Source organism: Meleagris gallopavo, chromosome 1 (assembly GCF_000146605.3).
Source record: "Meleagris gallopavo isolate NT-WF06-2002-E0010 breed Aviagen turkey brand Nicholas breeding stock chromosome 1, Turkey_5.1, whole genome shotgun sequence".
Classification (NCBI taxonomy): domain Eukaryota; kingdom Metazoa; phylum Chordata; class Aves; order Galliformes; family Phasianidae; genus Meleagris; species Meleagris gallopavo.
Genome location: NC_015011.2, coordinates 2,504,786 through 2,528,807, shown reverse-complemented (window position 1 = coordinate 2,528,807; position 24,022 = coordinate 2,504,786). Strand labels below are relative to the sequence as shown.

At 44.7% G+C, this 24,022-nt stretch overlaps 1 protein-coding gene and 1 long non-coding RNA gene across 4 annotated transcripts in view; one reads left to right on the top strand and one right to left on the bottom strand.

Moving 5' to 3' along the window:
- Positions 1–24,022, bottom strand: part of PLXNA4 (plexin A4) — a 429,864-nt gene that overhangs the window by 241,754 nt on the left and 164,088 nt on the right. The gene's annotated exons all lie outside the window — the stretch shown is intronic.
- On the top strand, positions 13,616–15,752 carry LOC109367322. Its single transcript, XR_002114379.2, has 3 exons — positions 13,616–13,746; positions 14,345–14,682; positions 14,774–15,752. It is a non-coding gene; the product is annotated as an uncharacterized LOC109367322 (long non-coding RNA).

Here is a 24,022-nt window from a genome sequence, read left to right as displayed (position 1 = left end):
AGAGCTTTCCCCTCTGCACTCCCCCACTCCCTCTGCCTTGCATGAAGTGCTATTTTAAGTCCCACGTCCCACTTGTGGCTGCCTTCGTGATTTCCTTGGCAAAGCTGCCTCCTTGACATCAGCACAGAACACTGAGCTGCTGGAAATCCTCAGAGCAGGGAGGCACCATTCCCCTCTCTGCTTCCCACTTGCAGGGGATGGATAACAGCAATTGTTCCCCACCTGACTGCAGAAAATGAGCCCTGCTCCAGGAAAACATCCCATCCAAAGACTCAAGAGTGTGTCATAAGGAGCTAGGGATGAAATGGGTCTCCCTTTGTGCAGGTAGCTGTTAGTACATCGTGGTCTCCCATATAGATCAGCTGGTTGATATACGGCTTAAAAACCTGTATCTACCATCCCATTAACTCAGCCAGTGTGGGATGCTTTTGAATTCCAAAGAGCCTCAGCCAGTGACAAGGCACAAGCTACTGAGTTGCACTGTGTTTACATCTATAAGTAATCAAAAGAGCATTCGGACTGGCTATTTGTTAGATGGAATTACAGTCCAAGCTCAGAGAATTAAGAGGTCTGAGTGTTCAACTCCTACAAAGGCATGGCTTATAGCTTATTCCAGTCCCATCAGCAGAGAAGGAAGGCAGACACCTACCAGCACTGTCAGTGGAACACAGTTCTGGCTATACCACGCTGATAATTCAGGCTTAGGATGCAGTACCTCAAGCACAACATGATACTATTCATTACATCAGTTGTTTTGAGCTTGCAACTCCCAGCCACCACTGACTCATTCCTCCGACTTAGCTCATGGAACATGATGGAGAGACAAATCTCTTCCCTTCTGAGTTTCCCACCAGCCCAAAAAACAGCTTTGTTCTTTCCTTTGTTGCTTCCCAACTCTGGCCAATGCCACTCAACACACAAATTGTCAGTCTGCTACCAGGTCTATTATAACAAGTAGAATATATACTTTTATAAATCTGAGAGACTACACTATACTGGAGTAAGGAGAGACCATGCTCTATCTAGTGATGTTGATAGAAAATATCCTATATATAATCAAGGCAATAAATGGATAGGGAGAAAGGCAAGGGAAGAAAGAGACGATGTATGAGCAACCCCAAAGATCTGTGACTGCAATTTGACTTCACATCCCAAAAGGCTTTGAAGCCAGTGTTTCAAGGACACAGTGATTTAACTTCAAAAGCAGAACTCCTGCCACTACAGTTGCAGGAGAGCTTTAGGGCTATGATACATAAGGGACAAGCAGTTCATTTGGGCATACTGTGAGGACTTTGCATCCTCTTGGTCAGTGTTCATGCAAGTACACAGATGTGAGAGCTTATGTTCTTCCAACAGAAAAAGGATGGCACTGATTCCACACAAGGATCTGTCCCAACACTCCAGTGCCAATCTGGCCCAACATTATCCCAGCACAATAGCCTTGAACACACCCTGTTCTCTTCCTAGCAAGACAGCAGTCTGAATATCATGAGAAAGGAGAAAAGGGAACAGCAGCCAGGATTTGCCACTCGCTTCTTCTTTTCCTAGAAGGTACTTAAGTAACAGAGTCATAGAATCACAGAATGACTCGTGCTGGAGCTCATCTCAGCACCATCCAGTTGTTCAGAGAAACAAACATATATGTTTTCCATGAGTAATGAAACAACTCTGTGATCTAACACTAAACTGAATGATAGGTTAGAAATAACAGATGCACTGCACCAACAGTAACAACTGCACATCTTGTCTCTGGCAGGTCAAATAGCACTGCTGGAGTTGATTTTAAGGCATAAATAGTTGTACAGATGGTAAGTCCCAATCCACTGATGTCACTATGATTAAAACCTCCTGCTTCAGTATCAAGTATTGTTACAGGTGACTGCAATGTTTCATTTTACAGGCAGCACATGGCCACCATAACACATCTGGTCTCACTGCCAGAGGCTTTTGTTTGTTTCTCTCAAACCTCAAAGATGTTGGTTGTGCTCATGGCAAGAACTCATATCGGTGTGATGGACAAGCATATTTAGTGATGACATTGAATCAGTGGTGATGAAGGGAAGGGAAGGGAAGGGAAGGGAAGGGAAGGGAAGGGAAGACTGCTCTGTACACCATCATGCATAACTTTCTACAACAAACTTTCCCACCTTGGAGAGCGTCATTCTCAATCATACAGTTACAACTGCATAAGGTACCTCACATAAAACTCAGTTTCTCCCCTCTGGGTAGAACCAGTTTCTATTCCACTTGGCTTCAGGACAGTAGGCATAAAAGAGCTGGTGATTATGTGTTCCCTCCTGTTGGACATCCTTTGCAACCAGATCTGACATCTCTTCCCCACCATCCTGCAGCTGTGGTATTGGAGAAGGTCTTACCATCCACTTATCATGAATATTGCCCAGTAAACCAAGATCCTCAGTGCCATATCTACATGTTTCTAGAACATCTCTAGGAATGGTGACACCACTACTTCGCTGGTCAGCCTGTTCCAGTGCCTGACCACTTTTTCAGATAAGGTTTTCCTAATATCCATCCTGAACCTCTCTTGACACAACCTAATCCCATTTCCTCTCATCCTATTGCTTGGAAGAAGAGGCTGATTCCAGCCTCACCGCAGCCTTCTTTTGTGTCATTGCAGAGAATGATAAGATCTCCCCTGAGCCTTCTCAAGACAAACAACCCAACTGCTCCCCGTAAGTCTTGTTCTCAGACCCTTCACAGCTTTGTTGTCCTTCTCTGAACACACTCCAGGGTCTCAATGTCTTTCTTGTAATGAGGGGCCCAAAACTGAACTCAAGGTGTGGCCTGACCAGAGCTGAGTACAGGGGGATGATCACCTCCTGCTGGCTGCATTGTTTCTGATACAAGCCAGGATGCCACTGGCCACCAGCACACTGCTGGTTCTTGTTCACCCAACCACTGCCCAGCAACCCCAGATTCTTTTTTTCTTGTACAGCTTTACAACCAATCTGCCCAAGCCTGTAGCTTTTCCTGTGGTTACTGTGGCCAAAGTGCAGAACTCAGTACTTAGTCTTGTTGAACTTCATCCCATTGGCCTCACCCATTAACCATGACTATCCAGATCCTTTTGAGGGCTTTCCTATCCTCAGGAGGATTAGCACTTCCTTTCAACCTGGTGTCACCTGCAAACGTACTGAGGGTGCACTCAATTCCCTCATCCAGACCATCAATAAAGATATTTTGCTTCTATCTTGCATCCAGAGGAGTTGCCCCACCAGCACTCAGCGCTCCTCCACGTTAATGAGCAGCTTTGTTCTGCATCTCCTAACAGCCTAACAGCAGCAGGAGTTTATACGATCACAAATTAATAGTGTGACGGAGCAAACAGTGCAGAATGAGATACATCCTAATGCGCTCCCTGGAAGGGAAAGGGAAGACGAATGCAGGGGACACTGCTTGCCACGGCTTCTGAACCCTGCCAGCTGGGCTCTGCTAACAAGTCGCTTCCCCCTGCCAAGGATAATAGAGCCGCTGGCATCCCACACCCATTTCAGACACAGAGGCACTCTGCTTTTGGCTGCCTCAGAAACCCAAGTCAGAAAGGATGTTTTTGCACTTGTCATTTCTCAAGGAGGGAGGAACACCTCTCCCAGCTGCTTCAGCTGAAATCCAGTCTTTATGTAATCAAATGTGACCTCTAGCTGTCTGTGTTTAAGGCTGCCATTGCTGCGGTATCATTCATATGGTGAGGGCTAAGTCACCCGTCTCCTCAACTACAAATACCTTATAATCATCCCAAAGGACCTGCAGTACTTCACAGATGAAGCTGCCTGGAGAAAAGGGCGGTTTGGTTCTAGGAATCACTTCACTCCTGAAATGCAGCTGTCTCTTGCTGTGGAAAGTATAGATTTTTAACAGCTTCTAGTAACTTTAAGCAGCAAAAAAACCCACAGAGAAATAGCCCAAAGGATGGAGAGTCACCTCCAGCCGATGTGCAGCCAGAACAATCTGAGAAGCACTTTTGCAGAAACAACATCTCTACGTGTTCATAGAATCATAGAACCATGGAATGGCTTAGGTGGGAAGGGACCTTAAGGATCATTGAGCTCCAACCCCCCTGCCATGGGCTGGTTGCCCTCCACCAGACGAGGCTGCCCAGGGCCCCATTCAATCTGGCTTTGAGCACCTCCAGGGATGGGGCATGCACTATTTCTCTGGGCAGCTGTGCCAGTGCCTTACCACTCACTGAGTAGAGAATTTTTTTTAACATCTAATCTAAATTTCCCTTCTTTTAGTTTAAAGCCCCTCTTCAGAGCAGACACAAAGCCCTTCGGTACAGGCGCATTCTGCAAGAAACCCAAACTGGTGACTCTTATTTACTCGTGCTGCACAGTGTGATGTTAATTTGGCAATTAACGCTCAGGCTGATAATAACTTGTCCCACCTCCTCCCAAGTGTGCACCTGCTCCCCCTCCCGCTCCTTCACTCCCCTGGAATCCACAATGAGGTGAGACTGCAACCACACTGTGCAGCCATTCAGCTTCCACAGTTTTGCACGCTGGGGATGGAAATCCTCAAGTTCGAGGGACTTCTGCAGTCACTGTCATCTGCCGTGTGTGACAGCAGCAGTTTTACTGCTTTGTTTCATTCACACACAACAGTGCCTGTTCTTCGGTGTCAGACACTTCTGCTAACTACTGGCACATGCTGGCTGGAAAGTAATTGCTTCCTCCTCCTCCCACAATTGTTGGGGGAGTCTGGGGAACTCTATGGGAGGAAAAAGAAGATAATCCTCTTCTTAAGAAGAGAACTGTAGAATCACAGAATGGCTTGGGACAGAGGAGACCTTAAAAACCATTGAGTTCCAACCCTCCTGCCATGGCTGGTTGCCAGCCACCAGATCAGATTGCCTAGGATCCCATCCAATCTGGCATTGAGCATCTCCAGGGATGGGGCATATGAAACTTCTCTGGGCAGCCTGCTCCAGTGCCTCACCGCCCTCTGAGTAAAGATTTTCTTCCTAACATCTAACCTAAATTTCCTGCCTTTTAGTTTAAAGCCATTCCTCCTTGTCTTATCACTATTAAACCATGTAAAAAGTAAGTCCCTCTTCTGTTTATACGCTCCATGAAGTAATGAAAGGCCACAATGATGCCTCCCTCAAGCCTTCTCTTCTCCAAGCTATACAAACCCAGTTCCCTCAACCTTTCTTCATAGCAGAGGTGCTCCAGCCCTTCTGAGTATCTTCGTTGCCCTCCTCTGGACCCACTCCAACAGCTCCACTGTGGGACGCAGTACTTCAGATGGGGCTTCACAAGGGCAAAGCAGAGGTGGACAATCACCTCCCTGTCTTGTTGCCACCTCCCTCTTGCTGCAGCTCAGGATACCGTTGGTCTTCTAGGCTGCTAGAGCACACTTCTGGCTCATGTCCAGCTTTTTGTCCCTCAGGACCCCCAAGTCCTTTTCCACGGGGCTGCTCTCATATCTCTGACTGCCTCGACCCAAGTGCAAAATCTTGCACTTTGCCTTGTTGAACCTCATTATATTCTCATGAGCCCACTTTTTGAGCCTGTCCAAGTCCATCTGGATGGTATTCCTTCCTTAATCTCTGTGCATCTTCCTCCTTCAAAGAAGCAGAGGCAGGCATTGGCCTGCTAGTCACAGCCTTCAACTGCAGCTGTAGTGAAAGACTGATGTATTTATTGGCTACTTGACTGGAGGTTTGGGGCCTCTTGCTTTGTGAAAGGGGAGGAGGGATTGTATTGCAGTAAATAAGTCGTATCTCCACTTTTCTGTACAGATGCAAAGAGACCAAAGGATGACAAATGTCCTTCCAGAGCAAACCTGGAGGTTGGCCAGAGGGTGGATTAGCCATCACTCTTGAGGTAAAATGAAAGATCTTCTTTTAAGGATGCAGCACATCTTTCAGTGATGTGGGTGGATAGAGGGTCTGGGCTACATCCAGGCTTTGGCTCACAAAGATGTCAGTCTGCAAAGGTGTCTCCACTTTTCCTCTGCCTGAATGCATCTCAAGCTTCAGACCACTGCACAGCCCAAAGCATCTCCCTGGGATGCAGCATCCTGGGACACCGTAGAGATATAGGAGGAATTCCCCTCCTAGAAAGAAGATCTTTCAAGTTCTTTACTATGAGAGTGGTGAGGTGCTGGAACAGGCTGCCCAGAGAGGTTGTAGATGCCCCATGCCTGGAGATGTTCAATGCCAGGTTGGATGGGGCCCTGGGCAACCTGGTCTAGTATTAAATGTGGAGGTTGGTGGCCCTGCATGTGGCATGGGGTTTGGAGATTCCTGATCCTTGAGGTCCCTTCCAATCCTGGCCATTCTGTGATTCTGTGAATGGTGAAGGGAAGATCGAGCTGTGATATCCTGTGGCTGATATTCCCTTAAAAATGAGGTTAGTGCCACATCTCATGGGTCTCCAACACCATCATAGTTTTAGGGAAATGAGGGTGGAACTGGAGAGTGGTAACTGGGATTAAACCAAGACAGAACACCATGCTCCCTATGAGCTTCCAGATGCAGAGCCAACGGTGGCAATCACAAGCTGCTGTCCTGGCGGGAGCAAGGGCAGAGTCAGGGCAGGAAGAGACCACTGACATCAAGGAAAAGCTCCTTCCCAACCGGAGGAACAGCCCTGTACACACCCTCTCCTAAAAGCTATCCCTTCAGCTATTGCACATTATTATGCATTGCAAGACCCTAAATGAGATCTACAGGAGAGCATCCCCTCCCTATCAGTTCTTTTTCCAAAGACTGTTTAAGGATCTTAGTCTTCAATAATGAAGCAAGTTAGGACAATATGTCCTGGTGAAACCATCTTCCACTCTCCATGCATTCCTACCAGTTCAACCCTTGTTTCTTTGCATGTAACTTGAGAGCATGCACCAAAATCTGTTTCTCATCCTACACTTTTATACTGCAATAGCTTACAGCAGTAACAGCACTGCAATGCTGGATATGCAGCAGAAAATCTGCAGCAATGTGACTGCAGGACACAAAGCATTAGCGTTCCTGTCAGGTTTCTGCTGTTCCTCACCAGAATATTCAGTGCAATGCCAAAATAAAGAAAAAATTACATTTCTCATCCTAGACCAAGAGACTCAACGCTGCACAGCCACAGGTTGTGTGTACACATACACACTCCTACCTGTGAAGGCACAAAACAGACAGCAGTCCTCTGCAAACTCAAGGACGCAGAATTACACTTTGTGTTCCTGCACTCTCACACATTAAGAATGGCAGTGGCATATACTACACATTTGCACACAGCTGCATTTAGCCTCCTGCCTCCCCAAACCTCTAAGTGCAGAGGTAGACATACCACGTACTCCATGCACGTGTAGATGGGCTTTCATAAACTCCCTGCAAACACTGGCATAAAGAATTACATTCAACTTGAGCAATGGTTATACTGGCATTAAAAAAAGTCTCAATTTTTATCTCTCTCCGGGCACTTCTGTCCACCATAACACATAAGCACAATACATGTCAATAGGACAAGAGGCAATAGCTTTAAGTTGCAACTAGGGAAGTTCAGGTTGGATATTAGGAGAAGTTACTTCTCAGAAAGAGTAGTCAGTCATTGGCAGAGGCTGTCAGGGAGGTGGTGGAGTCACTGTCCCTTGAGGTGTTCACGAAACACAGAGATGTGGCACTGAATGACATGGTTCAGTGGGCATGTAGAGATCTCAATCATAGGATTGCTGGAGTTGGAAGGGACCTTTAAAGGCCATCTATTCCAACTCCCTTGCAATAAGAAGGGGCACCTACAGCTAGATCAGAGAGTCCAGAATCACAGATATCACGGAATCCTAAATTAGTTGAGGTCAAAGACACCTCTGCAGATCACCTTGTCCAGCTCCCTGTTCACATCAGGGTCAATTAGAGTTATTTGCTCAGGACATACTGCAGACAAGCTTGAATATCTCAATATCTCAAAGCATGAATACTTCACAAATACTCCAGGCATCCTGATACAGTGCTCAGTCACTCAAACAGTAAAAAAATAAATAAATTACAGTAAAAAAGTGTTTTCACTGCTAGTGAGGAGGCAATCAGATGGGGTGAACAAAGGTGATGATACATATATAGGTTTAACCATGAGACACCAGACCAGTTGACCAACTATAAACCATTGGTAAGTTCCCAAATGAGAAAACACTGACTGAAATGAAAATTAAACCCATGAAAAATATGCAGCTGTATGGGAAAATCTAAATGTTACAACTGTACACTCCATACAAATTTATAGTGAATGTCAATAAACCACTCCAGTTTCCCAGCACGACAGGACCTGAAAACACCAACTGCAGCAAGGGAGATGGCCCAGGTGCATGGAGTGCACAGACTTTGACAAGAAAGGAAATATAAGTGCTTTTTGTTTGGATATTTTCTTTCTTTCTGTGCAGTTAACATGATGAAACACCTTTTAGCACCTAGTGCAGATACAGTTTAACACCTCCACAGTGGTATTTGTAGGTCACAGTCCATCCCAGGAGGGAACACTGTGTATGTGTATGGGTATGGGTATACATGCAGGAAAAAATGCTGGGAGAGAACACAGGGAGTGAAATCTCCATTTAAGAGGAAATCCATAGTATTTATTTTGCACCATTCTAATCCTTTTGTTTCTGTGCCATTCTAAGGCCTGAAGATGTATCCATACTAGCATACCCCATTTAACCCCAGCTGGTGCACACCAGGTGCACATGAGCTGAATACCTTTCAGATAAAGCACATCTAGAAGATAAGAGCACACCTGATGGTCTCCAACTGATAACAAGGAGCAAGTTATCATTTTCTGAGAGAGAGCAGGGGGAGAAAGGCAACAGTTGGGGGCTGATGCCCTGCTCCTTGCCAAGGGGCACATCTGTCCCACGATGGGCATCTGTGCATGCATCTGTCATTCCAGCTCCAGCTCCTCCTCGCCATGTGGCTCAAGCCAGATGTACATGTTGCCCCAGACTAGAGAAGCCTTTGTAGTTTGATGCTGCATAGCATTTATCACAATTAAAGAGACTCTCTGCAGTAAAAGCAATAAGGGCTGGGCCCTCACTTATGCCTTGATAGACCCAACACTGTGTTGTCAGCCCTCCTGCCTCATAAATCTCTTTGAGGGACGTTGCTGGTTTCTTGTTTGAGGGCAGGCACTTGGTGACATCTGCTCCATAGAGGCATAGGAACACAAGAGTGGTGGTACATCATCAAGTAATAAGTCAAACTGGCACCTACAAGTCCTGGGTTCTCTGCTAGTTCTCAACTAGTATAAGAAATCAGTCACAGACACTTCTGTTGCCAAACTACATGGCACTGCTTGGTTTTGTGCTCACTGACACTTGCTAAATGCCCTCATGAATGTGGTCTGAATTTTGGGTTAGTCTTGTGTGGAGCCATGAGTTGGACTCAGTGATCCCTGTGGGTCCCTTCCAACTCAGGCTTCTCTACTCTACTCTACTCTACTCTACTCTACTCTACTCTACTCCACTCTACTCTACTCCATCCTATCCTATCCTATCCTATCCTATCCTATCCTATCCTATCCTATCCTATCCTATCCTATTCTACTGTACACTACCCTACCCTATTTTTACCAAACCAAGACAACTCTTGATTCCTAAAGACACGTCTTTTAACCCTTGAAACATGCCCTTGAGGCTCTGCAAATTAGCTCAGGCTGAAACCACACCAGCAAATGCACTGGGAGAGACTGTACTTAGTGTCCTACTATGGAGATAAGCTGCAAACTATCTGCAGCAGCACACAGCATCCTGGCTCCAGCAAAGGGGATGGAGGAGACACAACAGCCAGAGGCAGTGCCAGGAAACCCATTCCAACCTTCCAGCTTTCTTGTATGGCTGAAAGCCCAGAAGATGCTGTAGGCCTTCTCTGGATGCTGGCTGAGGAGTCAGTAGAGCACAGATGAAACTCTGACAGTCTGCCACGTCCCTTCATGGTGTGCAAAATGTTCCTGTGGGCTGCTGACAGGTCTGGTTGAACTTCGTGTCCAGCAAGCACTTGGTGTCAGCAGCCTGGTATGGATTCTCTAGAGATATCCTTGGAAGATGCAAAAAGGACCCAAAGGGCAACCACCAGTACTGGAATGGAAGATGACAGAAGACTGCACCCAGGAACTTCTGAGTGCAACACTCCATGGATATAGGCATGGCCATGCTGCTGAGTGAAAGCTGCTCTTGGAAATGTTAATGAACTCAGGGCTGTTCATTAGATACATCACAGTTATTTTGGTTTAGTAGCACTGTACTTGGCCTTAGGAGCCCCAAGTAGATCCTGGGCCTCAGCACATTGGATATTGTCCCAACACCACACCAGAAGGCAGTTTTCCTCAGAGAGCATCCAGCTCAGAGCAGTCCCCTGCTGTGTGATGCACTGCTGCCCGCTCCTGACTCATCTCAGAGCCAGATGTTACATACACATGCTTTCCCTGAAACATCGTTAGAGAACCTGAAGAAAAACTTTAGCTCGCCATCTTTCAGTACTTAAAGGGAGCTTATAAAAATATGGAGACCAACTCTTTACATAGCAATAGGACTTACAGGAACGTTTTTTAACTAAATGAAGATAGATTTAAGTCAGATGTTAGGAGGAAATTCTTTACTCAGAGGGTGCTGAGGCACTGGAACAGACTGCCCAGAGAAGTTGTGGATGCCCCTTTCATGGGGCCAAGTTGGATAAGGGTCTCATCTAACATGATCTGTAGGTAGCAACCCTGTCCATGGCAGAGGGTTGGAACTGGATGATCTTTAATGTCCCTTCCAACCCAAGCCATTAAATGATTCTATGACCTTTCATGACTAAAGCATCCGTCATGTGGGCCCAGGTTTTGGAGTGAGTTAAGGCTCCCATAGTTGCAAGAGGTGGTCTCATCACATTGTCCACCCCTTGTGTCAGGAGGGGACTCTTCCTCTCTCTACAGTTATGGACTACCAACACGATCTATTACACCACATCTGTCTTCAGCTGTGGTCTCTGCTCAGTGACTTTGCTGTTTGGGTGCATTCCACCCGGATTTGGTTCCCATATGTCAGGCCATTGCTTAAAGCATCTGTAAGCATTTAAGCAAGCGGTGCGCAACACTTGGCTTTCAGATCTGAAAGTGGCACTGATCATAAACACAGGGCTGTCAACATGATGTGGGCAACATCTGCTAATGCAGCCCTTCACCGAGCCATTATCCAAAGCGCTCTTCCAATTGCACAATAAAGTATGTTGAAGGGCGAGTAGGATTTTTTGCATCTCTACCTATCTGAATGGACTGATGCTTTGATCCCAGATGCTGGGTCAAATTAAAAGAAATCCAGGAAGTGGACGATATAAAGGTCAGCCTCCTAACTACTTGCAGAACATACTGACACATGGTAAGGAAATAAAACGTATGCATATGCTGGAGTTTCATGTCAGCATGCTTGCAACTCTAATAATATTAAGGGCACGATGTGCATTTAATATGTTTTGTTACTCTGATGTCCTGCAGCTATTTAACAGCATTGTTTTTCCTTTTTCAGTTTACCCAGAGGCCTTTGCAAAAAGCTCAGAGAACCAACTGTTGCTGAACGAACTTTTGAACCTCAGCGAAAGCAAAATGTGTTAAATTTCTAGAAAAAGGGAAAACAAGTGTATGATGTTTTGTGTCATCCACAATCTGGGAAGCTTCACTTCTTTGGACTTCCCAAGGAGAAGAAAGGGATAATGGAAACAGTTTCTGTTTTAAACATCATGAGCCCTGCAATAGATCAAGAGACTGAGGCTAAGTGAAAGCCTTCAGCAACCATTTGTTCAAAAGAGCTGCAAAACAGAGTCAGTTTGATATGATTAACTAAGGAAAGGATGCTAGAGCTACCCTTGCTCGCAAAGGGACAAGGACAGGCAGAGAAAAACCCCAGCATAAAGCTGGAAATGCCCCCCAACCTCAATCCCCACCTCATTGGGTAGTGCCCCACACCAAGTCAAGCTGTGCTTCTTGTCTGTATCCTGGAGAAGCTTTTGTGTGCTGCATTCAATAGCCCTGAATAACTCCATCATTCACCTATTTCACGGGGCGGAGAGGAAAAAAAAAAAACACCACCACAACAACTCTTCAGATAGAAAGAAAAGCCCAACATCATCCTTGGGGGGTGGAATATGAGAGTAGCTGCTTCCCCACGTGACCCATCCGTGCCCCACTTGGCAAACAGACCCCCCTATGGCTCTCTGACAGCTGCTTCCCATCCGTGCAGCACCAACCCCAGGCACCCCGCCAGCTCCCACCAGCATCGGCACGCCGGCCACTTGGCTTCTCTGTGTTGCCTGCCTGGAGAAGGCAAAGGGAATGTGTTACCACATTTTTCACTGTTTATGGATTTGTTTTCCTATCAGGATGCTCTCCAAGAGCTGTGATTTGGGAAGAAAGAGGTTTGCTTCCCACTTTCTCCAAGCTGGAAAGGGGAGTGAGTGCTGCGCCTATCAAAGGAACCTCATGCTTCCTATCCAGTTCATAAATATGTGCTCTATCCCACAAGGTACTGCATGCTTTCATCTCCCACTGAATTCAATGCAGGCTTCCCGGCTTGTGAGAAGAGAGGTCCCAGATGGGAAAACAATTTGACAGATGCTTGCAAAGGATTAAGAGTTTCCAGTCGCTCAGAGTCGCTCTGCCTGCACCGGCAGAGAGACGATCAGAGGCAGAAACTGCATTCAAACTAAACCAAGAAACTACCTCCAGTAAGTGGATTATAGGAGCATTATCATCCAATGAGAGCTTCCCTCTGCATTCTCTCCTGGCAGGGATGGTAGGCAATATTATAATCATCTGTGCACCTGGTGCAGCAGCAGCTCTGCGATGAGATTAATGAACCTGCTGACTGGCACGGAGAACTCGGGGAAACAATTTGCCCTGCTGCTTCTTTCAATTCCCCTGGCTGCAGCAGGGGAAGAATAGGTCTTAATTTGAGAGGAATTTGAGGCCTGCACTGGCATTTCCCATGCAAAGGAGACAGTGGGAAGGCTGGGAACTTGCTCAGAAGCACTTAACTCCAGGATTTAACTTCTCTCCCTCCATCAAGTGCAGTGAGGGGTATGTCTGTGCACATGGATTCATGTGAATGCCAGGTTTGTTCCCAGGCTCTGGTTGCAAGCCAAGCAAAACATCTCTTGTTGCTCTTAATTTCGGCTGGGGTTAATCCACACCACTCCTTTCCTCGACTTTTCTTGCAGAAATGAAAGATTTCTGAAGGGAAACTGATTAGGTAAAACCAAACAATTTGCTTGACATGAGCCAAAAGATCTTTTTTCCCTTTTTAGTATTGTCACCAAAAATAATGTCACTGCTATATCAATATTATCCAGTAATATTACACCTGGTTGTTTTATTTCAGTGAAGTTTGAAGAAAAAGTTTGGTTCCAAGAGGAATAGTTTAGATGGTTAATTCCAGAGTTTCTTGGTGGATAGCAGCCAGACCAACAATATTCCACAGTGGTTCTGCTTGCTTTCAGAGAGAAGAAACCCATGGTGAATGTACATGAAAAAAAATAATAATAATAAAACAAAGGAAACCACACATGGGAAACCCCAAACCTCAAACACACCCAGACCATGTTTCTAGCTAGACAAAGGAAAATACATGCCCAGAAATCCAGGTGCATTGTAACCCTAAGCCGAAGGCATCTCCCTTGGTCCATGACAGCACAATTCATGTGTACAGCAATTGTGACAGCTCGTGCTGTTCCCCACAGGCTGACACACAGTGAGAGGAGAACTGGCATTTTGGAAGGTGGGACGTTTTTTCACTGAGCCATTACCATCTGGGCTGTTGGAAACATGTATTTATTTATTTATTTATATCTTTTCTGATCCATTGTGCTTACCCATGTAGTATTTAAGTCTTGACCAGGTAAATCAGATGCAAAGAGAAAGCCGGATGTTCTCCTCCCTGAGTTTCTTCTTTGGGCACTAGGGAGATCTAGATTAGACGTCAGGGGGGATTTTTTCACTGAGAGGGTGATGAGGTGCTGCCCTGAGAGGTTGTGGATGCCCTGTCCTTGGAGGTCTTCAAGGCCAGTTGGATGGGGTCCTGATCTAGTGCCTGATCTACTGGTTGACAACCCTGTCCATGGCAAGGGGTTGGAACTAGATGATCTTTGAGGTCCCTTCCAACCTGAGCCATTCTATGATACTATGGTTGATTGCTGTCTGCTTGGGATGGGATGAGCTGTGAAGGGGAAATCGTGGTTAGGCCTGAGAATGAATGACACTACAGTGCAACCATGCAATTAGAAGTGTCTTAGGCTGATGCAAGAGAAGGTAATCAAATCGCTGCCTTCTAAGTGTTATCAGCAACCTTGTAATTATTATTATTTGATTTCTTGCAGTGGGGCTCCTCCATCACATGAGGTGCTATACAAACGCAAATTGAAAATTGCAGTCCTTCTTCAAAACTGCTTATGGCCCCAAAAGTCTGCTTTGTGACACATAGCGTCACCACAACCTCCCTCAAGCCACCCAGAGGTGGATGCACTGCTGTCCCACGGCACCTCATGCCAGCTTGAAGCATGCATGCCAATGGCAAAGCACCTGGCAATCCTTCCAAATAACAGGACAGCATGGAGGCAAGGTGTTAATAAAGTGTCACTGGCTCCTTCGCCTGGAACCCCGCGTCGCAAAGATGGTTGTGATGTCAAAAGCAGATGGCTATGTCGTCAGGGGGGAGGTAAGCTGCACAGCAGATGGGCACTTCAGATACAAAGATCCCTTTCATGCAAATTGCCCCCAATGATATTTTTTTTATCCTTAAATTACAGAGAGAGAGAACTGGAGAAAACATCTGATGTGTGAGCAGTACCGTCTCTAAATAGAATATTTTCCCCTTTTCCCATGAAGCATCGTGAGGTTTTTTAGCTCCTATGTATTCGTTTAACTCCTTGAGGCTCTAGACTTACACTTCCTTTGCACTATGCTGCCCTAATACGCAGCACACTCAAGATTGCTGTTTCTTTGAGTTTATTTCTAGGCAGCTAATCGTTTTGCACCTGTTTACACACAAAACTTAATATAGCAGAGATTATTTTAACGAAACTTTCATTCCAAGCTCCTCCAGTTGATTTACAGCCAACATACATACAAAGCTTGAAGTCAACCAGTAAGCACCAGGATGCCAGGCTTCAAACTTGTACATTATATTTGTACATTACGCATCATACTTCAGATGGGTGCATTGTAATTTTAAAGAACGTAATCAGACTGCTTTCCTCCTGTCAGAGCACTATATATACCCAAGCAGATGGGAAAGTTCAGTGGATACAGCAACAGGTTACTCTTGCACAGTACAGAATATCCCAAGTTGGAAGGGATCCACAGGTATCATAGAGTCCAAATCCTGGATCCATGCAGCACCAGCCAAAATCCAAACCCTACGTCTGAGAGCACTGTCCAAAGACTTCTTGGACTCCAGCAGCCATTTATGGTGACTAAATTTCAGGGCATCTTTGTCGCCCTTATTATCCATGAACAACTCAAATGACAAAACAACCATCCATTTTGATACCATTCCATAAGACAAACCCTTAGAATATAACTGGCAGTCTCACCAACACTATGCATGCCAAAAAAAGGATACAATATGCTGTGGAGAACATACTCTTCTTCTCAACTTTATAGTTGAACCAACTAGGGAGGTTGTCTTCCAACGTAAAGCACTCTTCCAAACTCAGCTCTAGTTTAAGTTAATAATATGCAGAAAAGCAAGACTGTTCCTGTTACTAGAATGGGAGAACTGTCCTTAACTTATGCTTTCTTTGTTTGAAGCTTGGACATATGCTCCTATCGATTACTGACGTAAGTACAGGTATGGTATTGTTTTTTTTCAAATTTTAATCATTTTTATACACTAGATTTAAAACCAGCTGTATGACTCAGGAAAGAAAAAATCATTTATTGAAAATCACCTTGGTTCAGACTTAGGGAGGAGAAGCAGGACAGGTCTTAGAGCTATGCCAATCTTTTCTCTTAGTCTGAAAACATTAAGAAAACTTTTCTGATGGTTTTGTTACATCCTACTCCAATAGGTCCACGATCACTTTATAGCAGTGTCAAATTAGATGAGAACTGAGCATGTAAACAAGAATACCCAGATTGCTATAAAATACAGATTACAGAACATCACATAATCCAGTGAAACAACGCATGTTCTTCTAGGGTGAAACACAACAGCAAATGAAAGTGTATCCAGCATCCAAAGTTCTCCCAACTGTTTGCAGGATGCCTAAATGAGCAATGAATGCAAGGATATAAGCAAAGCTTAGAATCATAGAATCGTTTGAGTTGGAAAGGTCTTTAAAGGCCACCCACTCCAACTCCCCTGCAATGAACAAGGACACCTACAGGTTGCTCAGAGCCCTATCCAGACTGACCTTGAATGTCTCCAGGGATGAGGCATCCACCACAAACTCACTTATTATTGGTAATTTCATAAATAAGTAACTTATTAAACCTACTTATTCACACCACATCCACTGTTCCCTCAATTACACGTCTCGGTCGAGAAGAACAGGTGTATTTAAACATACACCAATTAATTCATACATGCTAAACACACTCCTTTGTGCCCAGTGAAGGGAAGATCTGAAGCTCTCTTTCTCCCAAATTAGAGCAAGTCCCAAATTACAGTCCCAATTGCTTGGTCCTTCTCCAAGGATGCACAAAGGCAAGGCTTAGAAGGGTGTTTTTAGGGAACACAGAGGCATACACACGTACTGTCCTCCTCGTGGGGATCTGGCAGCTCTGCACTCTCCAGGTAGGAGTCATTTAAAAATGAGGATGGAACAGCCCTCCTCTCTTAAAAGAACCTGAACCTCTCTCAAAAGAACCTAACCATAAGCTGGCAATGATAAATACAGATATTTACTTTGTACAAAGAACCTCAGCCCTCAGTGTCACATTAGCTGTGAAAACAGCCTTACCACTGATGTCAACAACACCATCAGTGAGGCTTTCAGCTCCTTCATTTACCCGGTCCATGTCCCTTTGCGCTCCCTTTCAGCTATGCACAGCCAAGGATGCTGCCATCCACCTCCTGCCCAGGGCATTGTGTCATCTGTGCTGAACTGGTTTCCCACGGGAATCTGGAAACTACCATCTGAATGGAGTCTGGAGATAATGAACCCTCGGCAGTGAGTAAATAAATAGTGGCTTGCCCATATGCCCAGCTGCACCCAGGACCCTGGTGGCAGCTCACTGACAAGGGCAGCAATGTTTTCTGATCTTTTGCCTGCAAGGTATGGTATTGTAGGGCTTGAAACAGCGGGGAGTCGAGGTTCAAAACTCCAAGGAGCATCCTTCATTCAGAGATCCCCTCTGAAAACATTGCCCTCCTGGCAGACTGCACACTCCACTCCTGCCAACACCAAGGAGGATAAAAGGGCAAAATGGGAAAATGTAAGAAGTGAGACGGACAAAAGCACAGCCATCAGGTGATCTGGAGATGGATGTGGCTCTGGGGAGCCTGGTCTAGTGGTTGGTGACCCTGCCTGTGGCAGGGGGGTTAAAACTAGATGATCTTCAAGGTCCTTTTCAACCCAAGCCATTCTATGATTCTATGATTTTATGATTTTGGATGTAGAGGTCCTGAGCAATTCCCCATCAACAAGGAGCTGGGCTCATGCCAAAAATTACTGGCCCAAATCATCACTCCTTTCTTCCCCTGCTGGTTCTCTCCCTGCCTCCTCCCACTCCCATTCCTCTGCCAACACAGCCAAATCAGCAGCACATGAGGTTATGGCCAGCAATAGCGCAGGTTCATCCCACCCAGATGTTATCTGTGAGAGATGGACGAAGGGTTAACTCAAGTTCAGTTAAGCCTGTCGTCTGAGATGAATTAATACACACTCACATCAACACGCAGAACCCTGCCAATTGATTTAGGATACTGCAACATCCTCCCAAAAGAGAAGGGGAAATCTTGTCTCAGCCCCTCCTGAGCACTTGGTCTTTGCCACCATCAATGAGATTTTCACAGCAACAATCACACTTTCAAATGTGAATATGCCTGAAGATACTTCAAGGGCTGTTTACTCAAAACAAAAGAATGGCTGGGACTAAGTCTTGAAAGTCCAAATTGCAGGCATCAGCAGACTGATGATAGTTTGGGTGCTAGATTTTGGTGTGGGACATTATTGCTGCAGTGGGCAGACAAGTAGCTCATGATTGAAAATTCCTTGAAACTGAAGAATAAGAGATTTTTGGGCTCTGGTTTGGATCCATGATAGTTAATAGCAAAACCAGCACAGGCCTTGGCCTCAAAGACAGGGCGTTTACGGTAGGAAATTAAAAAAAAATTAAAAAGCTATGAATTTTTACTTTTCTACTCCACTTTTCTAAATTTCTTGTACTTTGTATAATCCACTTCTTTTTATCTTTCTGAGATTTGACCATCCCTTTAAGAAAAAATTATCCTAAGAAAGAAAAATCAAGTCAAACTTTCGTGATGGGTGATGGAGGAGGAGGATGGTCATTGGCTTCCTTTTACTCCACTGAGTTACAGACACTTAAAAGGGTGCTGAGTTGGGAATTCAAACATCTTAGCTTCCCCATCACCAGAAAAGACAGGAATATCTGAATTACCTTCTGGAGTTTGTAACTACAGAGTCATTGGTGCATGGATTAACCCTTTGTTTTTAAAACATATCTAGCAGCTGGGTAAATTTGAGTAATTTCACCTTCACATCCAGCCATGCAGTCTCTAAGGCAAGAAAATGGTTGTGAGCAGCCTGCTTTCTAAAGGGTCACGTTGTAAACAGGCTTAGAAAGAAAGACTGTTGATGCAGTCTCCCCAGTTTCCCAATATCACTAATTACATGTGCTAGCAGTCTTTGAAAATGCAAATGTTACAAGTAGCATCACATTTAAAACAAAAATACTCTGAAATCCAGACTCAGCAGTCTGAGTGCATGTCAAGACAGATGAAACTTTATTCTTTTCACTATTAAACATCAGGACTTTCCAGTATTAACCCTAGAAGTGCAGAGCTAAAAATCACCCTACAAACCATGATTTTTTCCTTCCCCTCAAATGCTGATAGTGTTTTGGCTTTGTCTTCAATCGTCCATCTCATGTCTGGTATCAACAGCCAGATCCTATTATCAAGAATTTATTTCCATTTATTTGAAGGATGCTTCAGAGATAGTTCTCACAGAACAAATTTCACCTGCACATCTACAAAAAGCAACCCTATAGGAATTTGATCCTATGAATTGCCTTTATCCAGTTGCTAATGGATGTTTAGCATGTGAGAATCCGTATCTTCCGAATTTTGAACATAATAAGCTTTCTGTGAGCTTTTCATATAAGAGATATCAACTGGAAGTAATTCCGAGAAGTTATTCAGCAATTGCTTGGAATAACAAAAGAGCTTGAAACAGATTTACTGCCTGTTGACAGTCTGCATGCCACGCTTGTATAGCTCCCCGCATTGACAGAAAGCTCCTGTCTTGCTGCCTTTGCTGGGCTGGGCTAGAGATACCTCCAAAAAGGTAAAATAACACATGAGACAGGGAAAACTAGCCAGGCTGAACCACTGAACCCAACTATCAACTCCAGAACCAAGAGTCTGGCTTATTTATTAGAGGTCCTTGTACCTTTGTAGTCTCCATTCGCTGCAAGGAGACATTCATTCCGTGACAACTGCCTCAAAAGCCAGCAAGGAAAATGCCAGCAACGTTCATATATGAGCAAGCACACTGCAAGATAATTTATTTCTTCTCCTGTCTTCTTACATTGGGATTGATGGATGTTATCCTACAAGCTCACTTCTCCTATCACTCAGCACTCCTTACCGAAAGATTTAACTGGTTTCACTCCTGCTGAGGAGTATCTTATTCCAGTACCTGGTTCCCTGGCAGTTTTGAAGTGTTACAGTGTACTGCTGGCTCTGGCAGTTTCGAGCAGGTGCAGCAATGCTATTGTTTTTCAAGGATGCATTTTTGCCTCTTTGCTCTGTGACTCAGTGCTTCAGATCTGAAGTGTTTGTGGGCTTGTTGCCAGGGCACTCCTTTCAGACTGGATCCCAATTTAGTGTCCCTTGCTTTCCTGCCTCCTGCCAGGAAATGCCATTTTTCTTCTGAAAGGTCTTGTAACAGCAGGTGAAAGAGGGTATAGTCTCAGCAAGATATGCATGGCAAAAGATGGGGGGGGTGGGGGAAATGTAACAGGGGCCACTTCCAGTCTCAGCACCTGCTTTTTGTATGAGTTAAGAGATCAGAGAAAATAGACCCAATGGAGTGGGTTTCATTATCACAGGGGTAGAGAGAGGAGAAGGAGGAAAATGAGAGCCGTGAGACCCCGCCTCCCCCCCTCACTCCTCCTTCATGATGACTCCTCGCTGGTCCATTACCTGATCAGGAAAAGCCTCCTGTTTCAGGTCAGAACGAAAACATTTTGTAATGATGGTATGACGGAGCAAAGGCCTTGTATCAAGAAAAGGAACGACAAAATAAATAAATAAATGAATAAATAAGCTTCAAAGAGAGGACGGAAGAATAAAAGCTCTCCTTTGCTGATCCACAGTTGAGCCGGGCAAAGCTTATACAAGATAAATAACGCTGACATTACAAAGCTATGGCTAATTCATTTTTTCTCCTTGTCACCACTTCGGATAATTGGCTGACACAACAAGCGTGGGGAAAGGAGGTTGGCTTTTTTTGTCTTTTTTTTCCTCCCTGAGAGGTACAACTAGGATTAGACGATGTGCTATACCACTGATAAAAATAAAGAGAATGATCCAAAACCCTCAATCTTTAATCCGGAGAGGTCAACAGCGAATAGCACAGGTGCTAGAGGATAAAGTGAGACTTGGTTGTCTCTATGGCAACTAAACCATCACTAGTGTACAGACTGACCTGGAGCCATCAAGTAAGTTTGGTTTTGTCCAAGGCACTGTGTGCCATGCACTATTATCAGTCCACTCTCCTGATCTCAGGGAGATTTTCACAACAGTGTAGAGTTTCTCTGGCAATCTCTAGCTTCTCTATCTGTGTGAATGATTTGGAATCCCAGCATTTACCTATTTGTGTAAAAGGAAGTTCTGAATCGTCAGGGATAGAATCGCAGAATCAGAAAGATGGTTTGACCATCACCACCAGCGAGAGAAAGCCTTAACGTGTGCCCTCACTTACTTCAAAATGAGAATGGCCAATACTGAAACTGCCATTATATATTGGCTTGGAGAGTTCAGAACACAAGATATGGGAAAGAGGATGAAAATTGGGCTCAAACACAGAGAAACCACCATACAACAGAAAAAGTTCAGAGAGATACTATTTTAAAATATTCTTGAGGCCCAATTCATTATTTTAGAACCTGAGGGTTTTCAGAGTAGATAACTTCAGATAGCCACTGACTTTCAGTGCTGCTTTGTCTTTCCACAGAGAGTTTACTGAGACAACCATCACTTCATATGCCTTCCCTCCTACAGAACAAAAACTGTCTCTAAGTCATGAAGAAGAAATATACTATCAAAGACTACTTTTCTCCCATCATTAAAAAATTGTCTCTTCTTTTAAAGATTTAATCTTCTACCTTTGAGACCATCCTACCAGCAAATGCTATCCACTAAGCACCTAATTTCCTTCGTTTCATAAATGCCATGAACCAGTTAAACATGAAGTCTGTGGGGAAGAACATTTGTTTGGTTGTTTTTCATCAGGTACAGCCTTACACTGAAAATCTGGTTGGAATCTAAAGAAGTGACCATACATATAAAGTTAAAAACTTGCTACTAACCAAATTAAAATCTTAACAATCTATCCAAAATACAACAAAAAGCTATTATTAGTCTAGTTGCAATAGTACTTTCCAGCAGTGTTATCTTTAATGCCCCTTAAAAAACATGGGCACACAAAGGGATGCTGTTTGAGAGCACCAGTGCGTGGTGGCAGCCCTTGGCAATACGTGGCGTGTTCAGTGCTGAGCTCAGGCTGAGTACTTGGGTCCTCCAGCCATGGGACATTTGAGATCACTGGGACACCCAGCCCAGGCCATGACAAGCTGTGAGCCATCCTGAGACTCTGCTCTGTTGGTCAGTACCGAGCCCACAGACTTCTGCTTGTGATGGCCAGAATCACATTGACTAGGCTGGAGTGAGTACAGGTTGGCTTTAAAGCTCACCCTAAATTCATGAATAATTCAGATTACTCATGAGTACTCACGTTATTATCGAATATTCAAAGCCTCAAAATAGCAAAATGCCAAAAGGTGTGTAGTCTTGATTTCCAGACTGTTGAACGGGATCAGATCCATACCAAGTCCCAGCCTCAACCTCGTCTCCACCTTGCCAGCCAACATCAGCTATAAATGCCCAAGGTATGAGGAAGTGGTGTTTGGTTTGAAGGGCAGTTTCCAGAGGTCAGTTAGCAACTTTTCACATGTTTGTCAGGACAGATCTTTACCTGGCCAGGCTTCCTAACCAGTTTTCCCCAGTCAAAGCAGGATAATATTGACCCAATAGGAAAGCAAGCAACAGAGGGAAAAAATCTTCCATTTCAAAACCTTCCTAGGGAAAGACTGGCTTTAAAAGAGGGCAATGGCATGCTACAAACACTGAAGAAACAGAAGTATTTTGAGGTGAAGTTGAAATCATTGTCCCCAAAGGACACTGCAGGGAGAACGATGGTGAGCAGCAGAGCAGATAGAAGATGACCCTGAGGCAGTTTGTCCCTCTGCACCTTTTCTCCATACGGAGCAATTCAGTAGTGCAGGACTGGACTTCTCATCATCAGGGAAAGCTCTCTGCCCAACCCTGTGCCACTGTACAGCTGAGAACTCCTTTCCTCTAATACTGTGCTTCCCCTTCCCTCTGTTTTGGCTGTTTCTTTTTGCAGCTATGTAATAAATAGCACAGACACATACCACTGATACGAACCCAGAGTGGTTCTGTCCCCAGATGAGGATGGGTTGCCTCCTGCATCATCTGCAAGGCAAGAACTTGCTGAGCACAGGGTGACTGTTTCAGATTGCAGATGCTGCTGAAACAACGAGACAGGGTGGATTCAGCAGCAACATCCATTTCTGGAAAGCCTTACTATTCCCTGGAGAATGAGATACGCACCTGTGAGACCAGCCTGCGTCAATAGGAATACCATAACCTTATGGTAGTATACATTAGTGCACTGATTCTTATGTGATTTTTTTTTTTACTTCTATTAGCTAAGCACTCAGCTACACCAGGCAATGTGGTGGAGTCACCATCTCTGGAGGTGTTCAAGAGGGTAGATGTGGCACTGACGGATGTGGTTTAGAGGTCATGGTGGGGATGGGATGGTGGTTGGATTAGGTGGCCTTAGTAATCTTTTCCAATCTTAACAATTCTAAATTTGGAACAGAGAAGTGCAAGGTGAGTGCACACACATTAACAAAATGGTGGTGCTAAACAAAGCTTGAACAACATGAGGATGAACATGCACTTTCCTAACAAGTGAAGCTCCTGATGCGCTGCTTTGGAAATAAATCCAATACCCCTCTCTCTTGCTTTATAACTCTATTTTTCCCTGATAAGTGAGAGCTATTTCAGAAACTTCAGAAAGCTCTCAGGAAGTTTGTAAAGTAGTTTCTACAGACTAGTGTTCTTGTCCTCTATGAAACAAGATGATTGAGTCATCATGGGCTTAAATGTTCAGAGTAAAGACAGAGCCATGAAAACCTTGAAAAGAACTCTGATCAGCTTCACTACACACAAAAGCCACATTTTTTTTAACTAGCATTTAGGTATTTCCAGGATAATAATTAAATATGACACATAGAATCACAAAATATCCTGAGTTTGAAGAGACCCATAAGATCCTTTGTCTCTGCAGCCTTTCAGTACCGAAAGGGAGCCGATAAACAGGAGGGGAGTCAACTCTTTGAAAGGGTAGATAACAGCAGGACAAGGGGAAATGGTTTTAAGTTGAAGAAGGAAAGATTTAGGTTGGATGTCAGGGGGAAGTTCTTTAATATGGGAGCAATGAGGTGCTGGAACAGGCTGCCCAGAGAGGTTGTGGATGCCCCATCCCTGGAGGTGT